This window comes from Arachis ipaensis, chromosome B4 (genome assembly GCF_059453495.1).
Source record: "Arachis ipaensis isolate K30076 ecotype BB chromosome B4, ASM5945349v1, whole genome shotgun sequence".
NCBI lineage: Eukaryota > Viridiplantae > Streptophyta > Magnoliopsida > Fabales > Fabaceae > Arachis > Arachis ipaensis.
The window spans coordinates 27,247,499-27,261,600 of record NC_142439.1 but is presented as its reverse complement, the minus strand read 5'-3'; the positions used below and the strand labels follow the sequence as shown (position 1 = coordinate 27,261,600).

At 39.4% G+C, this 14,102-nt stretch overlaps 1 non-coding gene across 1 annotated transcript; it reads right to left on the bottom strand.

The window, feature by feature from the left end:
* Positions 1 to 494: 494 nt before the first annotated feature.
* On the bottom strand, positions 495 to 603 carry LOC148567005 (small nucleolar RNA R71). Its single transcript, XR_015881452.1, has one exon. It is a non-coding gene; the product is annotated as a small nucleolar RNA R71 (small nucleolar RNA).
* Between the last annotated feature and the right edge of the window lie 13,499 nt (positions 604 to 14,102).

The following is a 14,102-nucleotide window of genomic DNA, read 5'->3' as shown; positions in this document are numbered from 1 at the left end:
CTGAGAGGACCTTAAAGAAACATTTGCAACAAGCTAAATCACAACACTCCGAAGGAAATCTCACAAAGATTTTCGAACAAGAAGCTGAAAGCATGGTAGCTGAGCCAAACAACGAAGGAGATACAAGAAAGGTTCTTGGTGACTACACCATACCAACCTCTGATTTCTATGGAAGAAGTATCTCCATACCTGCCATTAGAGCAAATAACTTTGAGCTTAAGCCTCAATTAGTCTCTCTTATGCAACAGAATTGCAAGTTCCATGGACTTCCACTGGAAGATCCACATCAATTTCTATCTGAATTTTTGTAAATCTGTGACACTGTTAAGACCAATGGACTGGATCCTGAGGTCTACAGACTTATGCTCTTTCCCTTTGCGGTTAGAGACAAAGCTAAGATATAGTTGGACTCTCAACCTAAAGAAAGCCTAGACTCTTGGGAAAAATTGGTCAATGCTTTCTTGGCCAAGTTCTTTCCACCTCAGAAGATGAGCAAAATCAGAGTGGAAGTTCAAACCTTCGGACAAAAAGAAGGTGAATCCCTCTATGAAGCCTGGGAAAGATACAAGCAACTGATCAGGAGATGTCCTCCTGTCATGCTCTCAGAATGGTCTATCCTAGGTATATTCTATGATGGTTTGTCCTAGATGTCCAAAATATCATTGGACAGCTCTGCAGGTGGATCACTCCACTTGAAGAAAATGCCTGAAGAGGCAAAAGAACTCATTAAGACTGTTGCAAACAACCAATTCATGTACACCTCTGAGAGAAACCCTATGAACAATGGGACAGCTCAGAAGAAAGGAGTTCTTGAAGTAGACACTCTGAATGCCATATTGGCTCAGAACAAGATCTTGACCCAACAGGTCAATATAATCTCTCAGCATTTGAGTGGAATGCAAGCTGTAGCTGGCAGCACCCAAGAAACTTCCTCTGAAGTAGAAGCTTATGATCCTAACCAACCCATGATGGAGGAGGTAAATTACATGGGAGAATGCTATGGAAACACCTATAATTCATCATGGAGGAATCATCCTAACCTTTCATGGAAGGATCAACAGAAGCCTCAGCAAGGCTTCCATAATAATCAAGGTGGAAGAACCCAGAATATGTTCAACAACAGGCCACCATTCCCATCTTCTTAGGAACATATGGAGACTCCTAGGCAGAGCCTTTTTGACTTAGTCACTATAGTCTCCAATCTCTCTAAGACCACTCATAGTTTTATAACTGAAACAAGATCCTCCATCAGAAATTTAGAGGTACAAGTTGCTCAACTGAGCAAGAGAATCCCTGAGACTCTTCCTAACACTCTTCCTAGTAACACTGAAGTAAACCCAAGAGAAGAGTGCAAGGCCATCACTACTGAAGCTGAGGCCGAATCTGAAGAGAGTAATCTGGCGTTGAATGCCAATGATGAGATCCATAATGGGCGTTCAACGCCCAATGATATTCAATTCTTGGCGTTGAATGCCAGTAAGGAAGTCTTTACTAGGTGTTCAATGCCCAATGCTGCACCTTTAATGGCATTGAACGCCAGTAAGGAAGACCTTACTGGGTGTTCAGCGCCCAAACTGGCACAAGAGCTGGCTTGGAACGCCAGTAAGGAGAATCTTACTGGGTGTTCAACGCCCAAATTGGCAGAGAAGATGGCGTTGAACGCTAGTGAAGATGTCCCCACTGAGCGTTCAATGCTCAAAAAGCCATGAGATGGAGTTGAACGCCAGTAAGGGTGTTCTTGCAAAGTATTCAATACCCACTGATGAAGTCCCTATCCAAGAATTACAGGAAGCCAAGGCTCATATAGAGACCATAGAGGTCCCCTTGTATGCACTCTTGCAATGCATGACTTCTGATGAATACTCATCCTCTGATGAGGATGAGGAAACTAGGGAAGAGCAAGTTGCTCGGTACCTAGGAGCTCTGATGAAGCTAAAGGCCAAGTTATTTGGAGTAAGGACATTGGAGGAAGAACCTCCAGTGCTTACCAAAGAACTCAATGCTTGGGTTCAGCAGAAGCTGCCTCAAAAGCTTCCGAATCCCGGATGCTTCCTAATTCCTTACACCATAGACACCATGACCTTTGAGAAGGCTCTGTGTGACCTAGGGTCAAGTATAAACCTCATGCCACTCTCTGTGATGGAGAAGTTGGGAATCTTTGAGGTACAAGCTACAAATATCTCATTAGAGATGACAGACAAGTTAATGAAAAGAGCATATGGCCTAGTAGAGGATGTCTTGGTGAAGGTTGAAGACCTTTACATCCCTGCAAACTTCATAATCTTAGATACTGGGAAAGATGAGGATGAGTCCATCATCCTTGGAAGATCTTTCCTAGCCACTGCCAATGCTATCATTGAAGTAGCAAAGGGAGAACTAATTTTACAACTAGGGGAGAAGAACATCTTGTTCAAGATGCCTCACCCCAACTCTCCCTCTGAAAAAAGAGAGATAACTGTGCACACTTAGTGTTCCAACCATCTCTTTCAGTGCAGAGCTTTACTAAGCCCCCAGGTACCAATTCTAAGTTTGGTATTGGGTAGCCATCAACAAGCACTGAGAACAAAGGTACTAAGAAGAAAGTACTTAAAGGCTGGAGGGACAAAAAGATCCCCACTGAAGGCCTCTCACCTGGCATGAGAGTTGTCTTCACAAAGAAACCAGTCATACCATATACAGTGAGTAGCATCTTGTCTCTGGAGCATGTGGAGCTCATCCATGAAAAGACAGGAAGAAAGTTCACTATAAGGGACGAAATTCTGAGCCCATATCAATCTCTGTAAGGAGCTAATTGTCAAGCTATTGACATTAAAGGAGCGCTTATTGGGAGGCAACCCAACCATATTTAGTGATTTCTATTTCTTTTAAAGTTTATTTTACATGACAAATTCCTTAAGTTTATTTTTTTTAGTTGTTTCTTTAGGTTCATGATCACATGCATTAGTCAGAACAGAGACAGAAAGGTTCAGAAATAGAAACAGAACACTCTGGAATAAGTATCTTGCTGGCATTGAACACCAGATAAGGAAGGCAGAGTGGGCATTCAACGCCCACTAGAAACAGCTAAACTGGCGTTGAGCACCACACAAAGTGTCCCTGATGGGCATTCAACACCTAAGAAGACCAAAAATTTGACGTTGAACGCCAGCCATGGAGTAGAGACTGGGCGTTCAATGCCTAAAAGAAGCAGAAGACCTGCCGTTGAATGCCAGGAAGGAGGTCACTCCTGAACGCCCTAAATGGAATAGGGGGCTAGCGTTGAACGCCATCTATGGAGCATGAGCTGGGCGTTCAACGCCCATAAGGGGATAAGGGAATTTGAATTCCCTAGCCTTTCAAGACCAGTGGGTCCCACAACATCTTCACCTACCCCACATTCTTCTCTCTCTTCTTTTCACACTTTTCCACACACTCTTCCCTATAAACCCCTCAACCAATCACATCCATGCCTCTTCCCCAAAACTATCATAACTCTCACCAACCCCTCACCCACTAAAATTCAAACTTTCCCACCCATATTCCCCCTCATTCTTTCGAATCCCTAACCACAATCTCCCTATAAATACCCCCAATCATACCACTAATCCCACACACTACTCATACACCTTTAGCCCTCACTTGGCTGAATTACTCTTTTCCCTTCATCTCCATCTATTTTCTTCTTCTTCTACTCCATTCTTTTCTTTTGTTTATTTTTGCTTGAGGATGAGCAAAGATTTTAAGTTTGGTGTTGGAAAAGCCTTGCTTTTTCTTTCCATTCCTACTTATGGCACCCAAGGTCGGAGAACCCTAAAGAAAGAGGAAAGGAAAGGCCGTAGCCACCACCTCCGAATCTTGGGAGATGGAGAGATTCATCACCAAAGCCCACCAAGATCACTTCTATGAAGTAGTGGCAAAAAAAGGGTGATATCTGAGGTCCCTTTTAGGCTTAAGAAGAATGAGTATCCAGAGATCCGACATGAAATTCGGAGAAGAGTTTGGGAAGTCCTAACAAATCACATCCAAGAGATTGGGATCTCAATGGTGCAAGAATTCTATGCTAATGTATAGGACACGAAAAACCATGACATTAGTGTGAACCCTCATCCTAAAAATTGGAGCACCATGGTCTGAGGGAGAGTCCTAGACTTTAGTCCGAAAAGTGTGAGGTTGGCGTTCAACTTGCCTTTGATGCAAGGAGACCCACATCCTTACACTAGAAGAGTCAATTTTGGTCAAAGGCTGGATCAAGTGCTCTTAAACATCTGTGTGGAAGAAGCACAGTAGAAAAGGGATTCCCAAGGCAAGCCTATCCAACTAAAAAGGCTTGACCTCAAGCCCATAGCTAGAGGATGGTTGGAATTTATCTAACGCTCTATCATCCTTACTAGCAACCGGTCCGAGGTGATCATAGACCGAGCCATCATGATCCATTGCATCATGCTCGAAAATGAGGTAAAAGTACATGAGGTGATACCTCAAGAGTTGTACAAAGTGGTGGACAATCCCTCCACCCAAGCAAGGTTAGCTTTCCCTCATCTTATCTGTCACCTATGCAATTCAGTTGGGATTGTCATAGAAGGTGACATTCCAATTAAGGAAGACAAGCCCATCACTAAAAGAAGGATGGAGCATACTAGAGAGCCGGCTCATGAACCACACCATGAGCATGTGGAGTCGTCTCAACATAAGATCCCTGAGATACCTCAAGAGATGTATTTTCCTCCTCAAAGCTATTGAGATCAATGGCATACTTCTATGGGAGAATTAAGCTCTAACATGAATCAGCTGAGGATGGAGCATCAAGAGCATTCCACCATCCTCATTAAAATTAGAGAAGATCAAAGAGCTATGAGTGAAGAACAACAGAGACAAAGACGTGACATTGAAGACATCAAGCGCTCTATTGGATTCTCTAGAGGAAGTGGTAGCCGCCATCACTAAGGTGGTCCCATTCTATCACCCCTTGCTTTTATGTCATTTTTCTATTTTCCATCATGTTTTATTGTCTGTTCTCGTGTTCTTACTGCATGATCATTTCTATCTATGTCTTAAAGTTATAAAATGTTCCATATATCTCTCATCTTACTTAAAAAAAAATCTTATTTGAAAAATAAAAATTAAGATGCATGAATCTTCGAGTTATATAATAAGAATAGTAAATTATTTTGATGTGGTGGCATTCCTTTTGTTTTCTGAATGTATGAATGAACAGTGCATGTTTGAAATTGGAGTTTAAGAATGTTGGCTCTTGAAAGAATAATAAAAAAGAGAAGTATTATTGGTAATCTGAAAAATCAAAAGAAATTGATTCTTGAAGCAAGAAAAAGCAGCAAAAAGCAAGATGCAATAAAAATAAAAACAAATGCATGCGAAAAAAAATTTATAATAGAAAAAGCCAATAGTTCTTTAAACCAAAAGGCAAGAGCAAAAAGCTAGTAGCTCTTTAAACCAAAAGGCAAGAGCATGGATCCAAGGTTTTGAGCATCAATGGTTAGGAGGGCCTAAAAGAAACAAAATCTTGGCCTAAGCACTCCAAAGGAACAGTGTCCCTAATTATATGCTTGTGGTGTGAAGGTGTAAAGTAAAAAGCTTGAGACTGAGCAGTTAAAGTTGTAATCCAAAGCAAAAAGAGTGTGCTTAAGAATTTTGGACACCTCTATCTGGGGATTCTAGCAAAGCTGAATCACAATCCGAAAGGGTTCACCCAGTTAAGTGTCTGTGGCATTTATGTATCCGGTGGTAATACTGGAAAACAAAGTGCTTAGGGCCACGACCAAGACTCTAAAAGCCATGTTCAAGAATAAAAAAGAACTAAACTAGGATAGTCAATAATATCATATAGATTCTAAGTTCCCAAGGATGCCAACATTTTTGAGCTTCAATGGATAGTGAGATGCCAAAACTATTCAGAAGCAAAAAGCTACTAAGTCCTGCTCATCTAATTGAAACTGAGCTTCAATGAAAACTCTGAGATTTATTATATCTTACTCTTCTTTTTATCCTACTTTGTTTATAGTTGCTTAGGGACAAGCAACAGCCTAAGTTTGGTGTTGTGATGAGCGGATATTTTATACCCTTTTTGACATCATTTTCATATAGTTTTTGTTATGTTTTATTTAAGTTTTATTATATTTTCATAGGTTTTAGTGTAAAATTCACATTTTTGGATTTTTCTATGAGTTGTGTTTTATTGTGATTTCAGGTATTTTCTAGCTGAAATCTTAGAGTTTTTGACAAAGTCTAATTTAGAGGCAAGGAAAGCGTAGCAGATGTTGTGAGGATCTGACCTCCGTGCACTCAAGCAAGTAGTTCTGGAGCTACGAATATCCAAATGGAGCGTTCTCAACAGCTATGGAAAGTTAACATCTGGGGCTATCCAATAATATATAATAGTCCATACTTGTCTTTGGAGATTAAGGCCCAAAACTGGCGTTCAATGCCAGCCATCTACCCCCATTCTCGCGTTGGACGCCCAAAAGGCAGCAGCTGGCGTCCAACTCCCCATAAGATGTCCTAAGTAGGCGTTCAACACCCAAGGAGCCTACTAGCACGTGAAGACACCCTTAGTTCAGCCCAAACACTCACCAAGTGGGCCCCGGAAGTGGATTTTCACACTACAAGCCTAAGCTTATCATATTTCTATAATCCTTAGTTATTAGATTAGTATATATAGGAGTAGATCACCCTTGTTTTGGATCTTCAACCACCATAGAACACTATTTCATATTTTCGAGTTTCATTGTACAGTATGAGCCACTAAACTTCCTAGGTTAAGGTTAGGAGCTCTGCTGAGTTTTATGGATTAATAAAAGTACTACTGTTTTATTTCAATTTGTGTTTGATTCTCTTCTAATATGTATCTTCCTTCTTTAACCTTATGAATGAGTTGAACCATCACAAGTTATCTCTATTCTACATGGGTTTAGTTACCGTCTTTCATCGGATATTATTGATCCACTAGCTTGAGGATACATCTCTTAGACAGCTAATCTACGACTTCGTTGGGGACTTCTCGAGACATTTGTTCGGCCGAGGTATGGGGAGATTAGGGTCTTTGTGGTAAAGGCTAGAATCAAGGTGCAGCATTATCTAATCCGGAAGATTTGATCTTGTCTGTGGCATTTTGAGTAGGATCACCAAGGGGATGAACTGTAGGAGCTTCACCCTCATTCAGACTAGACGTGCACTAAACCTGGTGTTCAGCCTAGAGGAAGATTGGTGGCCTCTCAACCGGCGTTGATCACATACAGCCTGCTATAGAAGAAATCATTCACATATGGAGTAGACAGTAAGAAAGTATTGATCCAGAAGAACAAAGCATCTCTGAAGCCTTAACCATCTTCTTATCATTAGATTCACAACTATTGAGTAACGTTATCTTTATTTTACTTTTATGCATTTAAACAACTACACAACTTCTCTATCCGCCTGACTAAGATTTACAAGATAACCATTGTTTGATCCAAGCCGACAATCCTCATGGGATCGACCCTGACTCACCTCAGGTATTACTTGGACAACCTAGTGCACTTGCTGGTTCAGTTGTGTGAAGTTAAATTCCATGCACCAGAGACTCTTTAGGATGGGATTGAAATCTTGAATACAGCCCCACAATAAATATTAGGTCAGGTCTTAAAGCTGTTAAATATTTTAGTGAGCCTATCATTCTTCGGTATCTTATCTCGTCAACATCATTTTCATTTTCATCTTTGTCAAGCTTAGTGGAAGAATGCATAGGAGTGTTTATTGACTTAGCAAGCCCCATTCCAAACTTATTTACGAACTCTTTGACATATTTTTCTTGATGTACAAAAATTTGATCCTTCATTTGTTTTATTTGTAGTCCAAAAAAGAAAGTGGGCTCACCCATGACGCTCATACCAAATTAACTTGTCATTAAGCTACTAAATTCTGCACAAAAAGATTCATCAACAAATCCAAAAATAATATCATCAACATATACTTATACTAAAATAAAATTGTCATTGAAATTCTTTATAAATAGAGTAGTGTCTATTGTACCCCTTTGAAAATAATCTTTAAGCAAAAAGTAACTAAGTCTCTCATACCAAGTTCTAGGAACTTGTCTCATTATATAAAGATCCTTAACTAGTTTGAAACATGATTAGAGATTTTTTTTAAAACTAGTGGGTTGTTCAACATAGATATCTCTTTCTAAAATTCTATTTAAAAATACATATTTTACATCTATTTGAAACAATTTGAATTTGAGATGTGCAACATAAGCAAGTAGCAGTCCAATGGCTTCCATTATGGCCACTAGAGTAAACGATTCATCTAAATCGATTCCTTCTTCTTGGTCAAATTCTTGGGCCACAAGTCGAGCTTTGTTTCTAGCTATTGTTCTATTTTCTCCTAACTTGTTTCTGAAAATCTATCTAGTTCCAGTCACTTTCTTTCCAATTGGTCTGGGAACTAGAGTTCATACTTGGTTTTCCTTAAATTGCTAGAGCTCTTCTTCCATTTATTTCACCCAAAACGGATCATCAATGGCCTCTTCAATATTTTTAGGTTCAACAGTTGACATAAATGCCACGTTGCTTGAATTCAGATTTTTTTTAATGCTGATCTTGTAATTTTTTTTATTGATGGATCTCTAATGATGAATTTATGAAGATAGTTCAGATGAGATCTCCGTTCTCTAAGTTTAATTTGAGTGTTTGTTGTTTTAGAATTAGTGGCTTCATTATTACTTTCTGTTGTACTGGTTTTGGCATGAGTAGCAGGAGACAAAATAGAATTGTCTCCTGCAAAATGCTCCTAAGTAGCATTTGGAACAGAAATTTATTCTGGATTGGTAGTGACTTATATAGCTTCATTGCTTGGAATATCTGCACAATCAACTTTAGAAACACTAGAAAAAACATTAGTATCAGAAAAAGTAACATGCATAGTCTCATCTACAATTTTAGTAGTTTTGATATAAATTCTATAGGCTTTGCTAGAGGTGGAGTAAACAAAAAAAATGTCCTCATATGATTTTGAATCAAATTTTCTCAAATTTTTATTGATATTTAACACAAAAAAATTTGTTCCAAAAACATGAAAATAGTGCAAAGTAGGAGGATTTCCTTTCCATAGCTCATAAGATATCATTTTCAAGAATTTTCTAATGATGATTCAGTTCAAAATGTAGCAAGCAGGGTTAACATTTTCTGTATATAAAAATTTGGGGAATTTCATTCTCACCATAGCATGACTCTAGCCATCTATTGGAGACTCCTAATTCTTTTTTCCATACAACTCCATTTTGTTGAGGAGTTCTTGGACAAGAGAAGTTATGTGAAATTCTATTTTGATCACAAAAGTTTTAAAAAGATAGTTTTCAAATTCTTTTTCATGGTCACTTCTAACAGAGACAATTTTACAATCTTTTTCATTTTGAACCTTTTTACAGAAATTTTCAAAAACAAAAAAGCATCATTGTTATGAACAATAAAAAAAACCTAATCATACCTTGTGTAGTCATCCAAAATAACTAAGCTTTAGGATTTTTCACACACTTTGAGTTCTAGTATGACCAAAAAGATCAATATGCAAAAGTGTCTAGTTGAGACATCTACTTTAGTTTTAAAAGAAGACTTTGTTTGTTTACCCATTTGACACGCATCACAAATAATGTCTTTGTCAAAATTGATATTAGGAAGACCTCTAACTAATTTTTTTATTAATTTTGAAATTTAAAACATGCTAGCAGATTCCAATGTTTTATGCCAAATTCATTTTTCAGAATCAAAAGAAAAGAAACATTTTACATTTTGATTTTTTAAATAATCTAGGGTGAGACCATACACATTATCATGCCTCTTGGCTATTGGTGCACGAATCCCCACACTCCGTACAGCTGTACCAGCAAATGCACTGGGTCGTCCAAGTAATACCTGAGAGAGTCAGGGTCGATCCCACAAGGATTGTGGTTTGAAGCAAGCTATAGTTATCTTGCAGGTCTTAGTTAGGCAAATTAAAAGGTTGTTGGATATGGATTAATATTGTATAAATTACTTTTTATATTAAATGGAATCAGTAATAGGGATATGGTGAAGGATTGGAGTTGCTTTGCCTTTCTGAATTAACTCTAGTGTTACTGTCTCTTTGCTTGTGAATGACTTCTATGGCAGGCTGTATGTGATCAACGCCATTGGCCGTGGTCATTCAATCTGACGGAGTGTGAAGCTCTAGCAGTTCATTCTCTTGGCGATCCTACTCAAAACGCCACAGACAAGGTATTATCTTTCGGATAAGAGAATGCTGCTTCTTTGGATTCTAGCCTCTACCACAGAGACCCTAATCTCCCCAGAAATCGGTTAAACTGGTGTCTCGAGAAGTCCCCAACGAAGTCGTGGATTAGCCATCTGAGAAATGTATAAACATAGGGGGTCCTCTCTGGGTGTTTGGACGCTGGTCTCTGCGCTTTGGTCGCTGGACGCCTGAAAGGGGGCAGAAGGCTGGCGTTGGATGCCAGTTTTGGGCCTTCTAATCTGAAGCAAAGCATGGACTATTACACATTTCTGGAATGCTCTGTAACTCCAGAAAAGCTCTTCCGAGTGCAAGGAGGTCAGATCTAGACAGTATCTGTAGTGCTTTCTTTGTCTCTAAATCAGACTTTTGCTCCAGCTCCTCAATTTCAGCCAGAAAATTCCTAAAATTGCAAAAAATCACAAAAACTCATAGTAGAATCCAAAAATGTGAATTTAATACTTAAACCTATAAAAACTTAATAAAAACTAAACAAAATATACTAAAAATTATATGAAAATAATGTCAAAAAGCGTATAAAATATCCGCTCATCACAACACCAAACTTAAACAGTTGCTTGTACCCAAGCAACTAAAAACACATTAGGATAAAAAGAAGAGTAAGATACAATAAATTTCAAAGTTTTCAATGAAGCTCAGTTTCTATTAGATGAGCAGGACTTAGTAGCTTTTTGCTTCTGAAAAGTTTTGGCATCTCACTATCCATTGAAACTTAGAACTGTTGGTCTCTTTTGGAACTTAGAATCCAGATAATATTATTGACTCTCCTAGTGCAGTTCTTTTTTATTCTTGAACACAGCTTTCAGAATCTTGACCGTGACCCTAAGCACTTTGTTTTCCAATATTACCACTGGATACATAAATGCCACAGACACTTTAACTGGGTGAACCCTTTCGGATTTTGATTCAGCTTTGCTAGATTCCCCAGATAGAGGTACCCAGAGTTCTTAAGCACAGTCTTTTTGGTTTGGATTACGACGTTAACCGCTCATTCTCAAGCTTTTCACTTGACACCTTCACGCCACAAGCACATGGTGAGGGATAGCTTGGTTGATCCACTTAGGGCAGGATTTTATTCCTTTAGGCCCTCCTAACCACTGATGCTCAAAGTCTTGGATCCTTTTACCCTTGCCTTTTGGTTTAAAGGGTTACTGGCTTTTTGCTCTTGCCTTTTGGTTTAAAGAGCTATTGGCTTTTTCTGCTTTATTTTTTTTTTCACATGCATATATTTTTTTCTTTTGCACATGCTTTTTCTTTTTCTGTTTGCTGGTTTTTCTTGCTTCAAGAATAAATTTTTCTAGATTTTTCAGATTACCAATAATACCTTTCCTTTTTCGTTATTCTTTCAAGAGCCAACATTCTAAAATTTCAACTTCAAATATGTACTGTTTATTCATACATTCAGAAAATAAAAGCAATGACACCACATCAAGATAATTAAACTATTCTTATTATAAATTTGAGATTCATGTATCTCTCAATTCTTCTGAATTAAAATTTTCTTTTAAGTAAGGTGAGAGATATATGGAACATTTTACAACTTTAAGGCATAAATGCAAATGATCATGGAACAAGAACAAGAGAATAGACAATACAACATAACAGAAAATAGAAAAAATAATAGGAAAAGGAGATAAAGAGAATGAATCCACCTTTAATGGTGGCGGCTAGAACTCCTTCTTGAGGATCCAATATGGTGCTAGATCTCTTGAATGTCACTCCTTTGCCTTTGTTGTTCTTCCTTCATAGCCCTTTAGGAGTGGTTGGAGTCAAAAATCAAAGCTTTTTGCAATACCAAACTTAAGAGTTTTGCTCGTCCTCGAGCAAATATGAACAATGGGGAAGAATAGAGTAGAAGAGGGTGGTGTAGGTGGGGATTCTGTAGGACCTACTGGTCCTGAGAGGCTAGGGCAGTTGAATTCCCTGCCCTCCATATCTACTACACCATGGCTGGCGTTCAACTCTAGCAACACTCCATCCAGAGTGTTCTGTATTCACTGCTGAACATTTTTTGTCTCTGTTCTGACTGCTGCACATGATCATGAACCTAAAAAAATAACTTAAAAGAAAAATAAATTAGAAAAATAAGAATAATTAATTAAGGTTGAGTTGCCTCCCAACAAGTATTTTTTTTAATGTCATTAGCTTGACAGACAACTCCTTTCAAGGAGGAAGATAGTCATAGAGAAATAAATCCTTACTCCTTACTGGGGGCTTCATTCCTGTACTCTCATGAATTAACGTAAGACGCTCAAGAGATAGGATCTTGTTCACTGCATGAGGCAAGGTTGGGCTTGCAGTAATATGCTGGTGTCCCTTAGTACCATTTCCCTCTTCCATGGTGAATACCATGATGAGGTAAGTGAACATTACCATTTTCCATGGTGAAAAGCCTTCAGTAGGGATATTTTTGTTTTTCCAACCCCTATGTATCTTCCTTTTGGGGCCTTCCTCCTTTGTGGATAGTGTACATCCAACACCAAACTTACGTTTGGTCTTAGGAGGGATTGAATCGGTTTCATCCAAGGGAGGAGGCTTGGATGCTGAATCCTTCATGCAAGTGCCTCCCTTGTCAGGGGGTAATAGAGGGTCAAGAACCTTGAACACCATCCAGTCCTTATGCAAGGTAATCCTTGTTTCTTGTGCCTCTTAGATTCTCTGCTTCTCCATTACAGAGAGTGTCATGAGGTTTATACTTGACCCTAGGTCACATAGAGCCTTTTCAAAGGTCATGGTGCCTATGGTGCAAGGAATCAGGAAGCGCCCAGGATCTGGAAGCTTCTAAGGTAGCTTCTGCTGAACCAAAGCATTGAGTTCTTTGGAAAGCAATGGAGGTTCTTCCTCTTGAAGCTTTATACCAAATAACTTGGCATTCAGCTTTATAAGAGCTCCTAAGTACCAAGCAACTTGCTCTTTCCTAGTGTTTTCATCCTTATCAGAGGATGAGTATTCATCAGAACTCATGCACTGCATAAGTGCATGTAAAGAAACCACTATGGTCTTTATATGAGCCTTGGCTTCCTTTGGTTCTGGGATAGGGGTTTCTTGAGTGGGTATTGAACACTCAGAAGGTGTGCTTTTACTGGCATTCAACGCCAAGTCTGTTAGCTCTTTGGGCGTTGAACGCCCATGCTGTGCACCCTTACTGGCTTTAAATGCCAGTTCCTCTATCCTTTTGGGCGTTGAACACCCAGCCGGAGTATCTCGGCTTGCGTTCAACACCAGCTTCCCTGTCTGGTTGGGCGTTGAACGCCCATTGAGGGGTTCCTCACTGGCGTTCAGTGCCAGAGTTCCTGTCTGTTTGGGCGTTGAATGCCCAGCCAGTGCTCCCTGAGGCTTGCTGCCATTATGGGCGTTGAACGCCCAGTGAGGGCTTCCTCACTAGCGTTCAATGCCTTCCCAGTCTCTCCAAATTTGGCCCCTGCCTCAGTCGAAGGTATCAGATTTAAACTTAAGCCAAGGTCATACAGGGCTTTGTCAAAAATGATCTTTCTAGTAGTCCATAGGATCTGAAAGTTTCTTGGATCTGGCATCTTCCTAGGCAGCTCATTCTGATTTAGGATACTGTACTTCTCAGTAAGTACCTTTATTTCGTCTCCCCTTAGATCATTCTTTTCAAATACCTTTGTAAAAGAGATATTGACTTGTAGCTTCTTGAATGTTGCTTGGAAATGAGCCAGTTGCTCATCTTCTGGTTTTGTTTGCATGCCTAAGAGAGATAGCTCTTGAGGTTCTTTCACCTCTGCAAGGGCGTTCTCACTGGCATTCTCAGGATCCTCCTTGTCCTTGATTGTCTTAAGTCCCTCAGTAGTATACTCCTGAGGTTCGGCCTCCTTGCTGAA